Source organism: Triticum aestivum, chromosome 2A, assembly GCF_018294505.1.
Source record: "Triticum aestivum cultivar Chinese Spring chromosome 2A, IWGSC CS RefSeq v2.1, whole genome shotgun sequence".
In the NCBI taxonomy this organism is placed as follows: Eukaryota; Viridiplantae; Streptophyta; class Magnoliopsida; order Poales; family Poaceae; genus Triticum; species Triticum aestivum.
In genome coordinates, this window is record NC_057797.1 from 667,057,748 (window position 1) to 667,063,338 (window position 5,591).

Genomic DNA, 5,591 nt, shown 5'->3' on the forward strand with positions numbered 1-5,591 from the left:
GCACCAATGTCGGTGTCAAAACCGGCGGATCTCGGGTAGGGGGTCCCGAACTGTGCGTCTAGGCGAATGGTAACAGGAGACAAGGGACACGATGTTTTTACCCAGGTTCGGGCCCTCTCGATGGAGGTAAAACCCTACTCCTGCTTGATTGATATTGATGATATGGGTAGTACAAGAGTAGATCTACCACAAGATCAAGGAGGCTAACCCCGAGAAGCTAGCCTATGGTATGATTGTTGTTGTGTCCTACGGACTAAAACCTTCCGGTTTATATAGACACCGGAGAGGGCTAGGGTTACACAGAGTCGGTTACAATGGTAGGAGATCTATATATCCGTATCGCCAAGCTTGCCTTCCACGCCAAGGAAAGTCCCTTCTGGACACAGGACGAAGTCTTCAATCTTGTATCTTCATAGTCCAGGAGTCCGGCTAAGGGTATAGTCCGGCTATCCGGACACCCCCTAATCTATGACTCCCTCAGCCATCAACACCGCGTGTCATGCATCCAATCGGCTCTACCTCCGCAAGGGCTTGAACAAGACTCCATATGAGATACTCACCGCTAACAAGCCCAACCTCAAGTACTTTCGGGTGTTCGCGTGTAAGTGTTTCATTCTCAAGAAAGGTGTTCGTTTGTATAAATTTGAGACTAGAGCTTATGAGGGCATATTTGTTGGTTATGCTACAAACTCTCATGCTTACCGTGTTCTCAATAAGTCCACGGGACTTATTGAGGAAACGTGTAACGTGGAGTTTGATGTGAATAACGGCTCCCAAGTGGAGCAAAGTGGTACTTGAGATGTAGGTGTCAGAGCCCTAGAATACCTGAGTGAAATAGTTGCATCTGCACTCATGCATCATGTCTAAAATTTCTGAAAGTTGAATTGAGGTTGTTGAAACCCTCAGAAACCAGTTCAAAAATAATCAACATTAAAATGTCTTCAAAGAAGTCCAAGAAAATGTTCCTCTTAGTCTCTGAAAATATTGGCAAGAGGTAAAATTCAAACCAATATTTTTGGAGTCTCAGAAATATTTATTTTGGGCATTTGAAATTAATTCAATAACTATTTGAATTGGATATATATTTATTATATAAGAAATATATGTTCAATAATTCTGAAAATTGTTGTGTGGCTTTGGATAAGACCAGTTAGCTCACACAATTATTTCATGAAGTTTCAAATTGATTTGGTATTTAGACCAAATCATAACAAACAGCAGAAAATAAAAAACAAAAATAAAAAAAAGGAGAGAGCAGTACCTGAGCTTACCTCCTGTGCAGCCCACTTGGATGGCCAGCTGGCTGGCCCAGCCCAAGGGGCACGCCCGTCTTCTTCCTTCAGCCAGTAGGCAGAGGAGAGGCGTGGTGCGCGCGTGTGCGGCTTCGACCACCTCCTGCTTCCACCCGGGAGCCCCGATCCTTCCCTCGTCGCCCTGGATCCCTCTCTGCCTCTCCCCGTTCCTCTCCCACTCTCCCGTGCCTCTTCACTCTCCTCTGCTCTCTCCTTCGCGGCCGCCCGAATGAGCCAGAGTGTGCCGACAAACACCACCGCGGCCACCAGCAACCCCACGCCCATCCCACTAGCCCACGAGCTTCGCCTCGCTGCCGCGCACCTCTCCGCCGACCCACGCAAGGCCGGAGGACCCCAAGATGACGACGCGACCTTTCTTCCCCGTCCACGGCCGCCGGATGCCGCCGCCCGATTCACCGTCTCTGCCGTCTCCTCCAGGCCACTGAGCTGCTCAACGACCTCCCAGTGAGCTCGCCCCTCTTTCCCATCTGCCCCCTTCTTGCTCCTGTCCTCTAGCCGCCGCCCAGAGATCACCCGAGGCCGCCGTCCGCCATGGCCGATGAGCCCCGTGCTCTCGAGACCCTCCGCTCAGACCAATAGCTCCGGCGTGCTTCTGCTGCCCCATAGGTGCCGCCTAGCCACTCTGTTTCCTTGCCCAAGCACCGCAGCCGCATCCCCGCGTGTGTCTGAGCTCCGGCCGCCGCCTGGCTTGACGCCACCGCTGCTGCCGTCCACCTCGCTCCCTCCCGTGGCCACCACCGGATGTGCCGCACTGCCAGCAACCCATAGCCACAAACCATGCCCTAAATGGTGCTCTGTAGCGCGATCCCGACTTCCTCCGCCGCGGATTTGGTCACCAGTGGCTAAACGCCGGCAGCTGACGTGGTCGTCATTAGCTTGAGGCTAATTAGCGTGTTAATCTCACCCTGTGCCACTGACAGACCGGCCCCACCCCCTAGTTAACCGCGGGGTAAACCCCTATTAAATTTTAACCTAACCAACATGGACCCACACGTCAGTTGACCTGCTGATGTCACCGTTGACTGGCCCCACCTGTCTGTGACTCGAGCCAGCACTGTGAGACTGACCAGTGGGACCCACTGGTCAGGTTTGACCTGGACCCGTTCTGTTGACCTGCTGAGGTCAGCATGACGCAGTGTTGACGCAATAAGCTATTTTCTGGGTTTAATTTAATCCAGGAAATTCCAGAAAATGTTTTAAACTTCTCAAAATCATATAAAATCAACCGTAACTCCAAATGAAATAATTTATATATGAAAAATCATCAGAAAAATTCAAGGAATCTGTTTATGACATTTTCATGCATATTAGAACAACCTATGGCTGCTGTTTAGGCCAATTCATATAAATGGAATTTAAACTCTCACATATGGAGTTTGAATTTGAACCTAGGGTTCAAACCAACTCCATTTAAACATGTTGCTAGTTGCATTAGCTCAAAACACATCATATTGACATGTCATGATCATGCATCATATTGTGCATTGCATTAATTGTGTTTTCCTTCTCTGTTGCCGGTATTCGTCCCCTCTCGATAGACGTGGTTTCGACGACGAGTTCGATGACACCGATGAAGAACTATGCTATCTTCAGAAGTGCCAGGCAAGCACAACCCCCTTGTTCATTCCGATACAAGCCCACTCTCTCGCTCCTGCTCTCTTTTACAGCATTAGGACAACAACGATTCATCTGTTACTTGTTGCGGTAGTTGAACCCCTTATCCTCTGCATGACCTGTCATTGCCACAGTAAATAGATGAAACCCACTAGCATGAGTAGGAGTTGTTTGAGCCCTGATGTGCCTACTCTTTCATGCTTGTTCGTCATGCCTGCTATTACATAGAGTTGTGTCAGGTCTGATTCGTCGGGAATGAATCGGAGGTGTGTGGACATGTCCTACTGTGTGTGAGCTAAGTGTGTGAACACGTTTTGGTAAAGGTAGCGGTGAGAGGACATGTAGGAGTACATGGTGGGTTGTCTCATTGAAACCGTCCTCAGGAACTGAGTTCTGTGTCTGTGATCCATGAACAGCTACTACCACTCATTGGGATCCTTAATTGACCCTCTCGGCTTCTTAATCACCCTAGTACTCTGTCCAGGAGTTGCAACTAGTTTCTGGTGTTTGTAGGTTATGTGTTGGTGGCCGTGCGTAGCGCTGACCCTAGGGGTGGGCTATGATGCGGTAGATACACCGTGGCACGGTGTACTGGGCGCCCGTTTAGTGTCTCGGGAACCCTATTCACATCGTTCGGGCCGTATGTGGAAACCTCGGCCGGACTCCCTGCGGATGGAATCTGGATAGGCGATAAACCTGGACTAGAGACTTAAGTGTTTAGGTAGGCCGTGGCCGACACCCTCACGAGTCTTCCGCTTGAAGGTTGCCGAGATACATGACGTGTATATGGTGGTAAGTGGTGGGAGCGTGTGTGAAGAAGTACACCCCTGCAGGGTTATCATTATCTATTCGAATAGCCGGATTCCTCGGATATGGAAAATTGGACCCCTTGCATAGTTCATAGACAAGTGAAAGTGGATACTCTAAAACTCGCAAGATAAGTGTGAGTGCTATGGATGGCCTTCTCGTAGGGATACGAGAGCGGATCCATAGTGGTGTATTGAATGGTGAACATGTGGACTCGTGTGCGCCACCTCAAAAGAGTTGCTTGCAGTCGTAGTTCAGGTTAGCCACTGAGTCAAAGCTGGCTTGCTGCAGTCAAACTCCACCACCCCCCCTTGTTGATACCGATGCATATGTAGCTAGTTCTGATGTAAGTCTTGCTGAGTACCTTTGTACTCACATTTGCTTAATTTATGTTTTGCAGAGAGACTTCGGTCTCGCTAGTAGTTCCGCGTGGACTTCGACGTTTAGCTTGATACCTCAGCTACGATCTTGTGCCCTCGGCAGGATCTGGTAGATAGTCAGGCTTCTTAGCCTTTTTCATTTGTAGATGTCTGTACTCAGACATGTTAAGCTTCTGCTTGTGCCTTGATTTGTATGCTATGATTGTTGGGTCATGAGACCCATGTTTGTAATATCTCGCTCCTCGGATCCTAATGTATAAATACTTGAGTTGTAGAGTTATGTTGTGATGCCATGTTGTATTTGCACATATCGAGCATATTGTGTGTATGATTGAAATGCTTGGTATGTGTGGGATCCGACAATCTAGTGATTTATCCTTGGCAGCCTCTCTTATGGGGGAATGTAGTCTAGTGCTTCCATGAGCCATAGTAGTCCGCTACAGCCCGGTTCACCGGAGTCCTGTTAGCCCAGCACTACTGCTCAGGACACTTGACTGGCCGGCATGTGTTTCACTTCGTTCCTGTGTCTGTCCCTTCGGGGAAATGTCACGCGGTGACATCCGGAGTCCTGCCTAGCCTGCTACAGCCCGGGTTCACCGGAGTCCTGTTAGCCCAGTGCTACAGCCCGGATTCACACGCTGCCGACCAACATGCTCGATGTGATTCATGTATGCCTGTTCCCATAGGTTAGTGCTGCTTTGGGTTCACGACTAGCCATGTCGGCCCGGGTTCTCTGTCATATTGATGCTAGCGACACTATCATATACGTGAGCCAAAAGGCACAAACGGTCCTGGGCCTTGGTAAGGCGACACCCGTGGGGATACCGTGCGTGAGGCCGCAATGTGATATGAGGTGTTACCGGCTAGATCGATGTGACTTGGAATCGGGGTCCTGACAGCTTTGGTATCAGAGCCCGACTGCCTGTACGATTACCAAGCCAAACTGGTCGAAGTCGAGTCTAGAAATGCTTTAGTTATGTAAGGGAATTGATTGTGGAAGGAAACGTAAGGCTCTGTTTACTCCTTTACCCTATGCCTTCTGATCTGAGTCAACCTCTTCTTTTCTACGGGGATTAAGAACTAGGCCTTCTCATCTATCTATCAGGATGACGTGTTACTAATCCATAGACTTATATAATTGATAGTTTCAAGCCTCAGTTCAGTTCCTACTACTTCCATATGTTCATAATTGGTCTCAGAACCTTGATATTGTGATGTTGAGTGGTTATGCCACCATTTTTGCAGGATGTCTCAAATCATTTTGAGCATTTACAGCCGTTATGCTGTCCGAGTCATCACAGGTTTCTAAACAATCTGATGCATTTGCAAATCCTTCCTCCCAGTTCCCGATATCCTTTTGGGCCAGTTTAAGCACACTAATCCGTCTGTTGAGGTACTCCGCTGCCTCGGCATTTATGTTGGAGCTATTATTATGACCCTAGGTGTCTAGAGTATCACCTGGTAATCTAGCAATGCT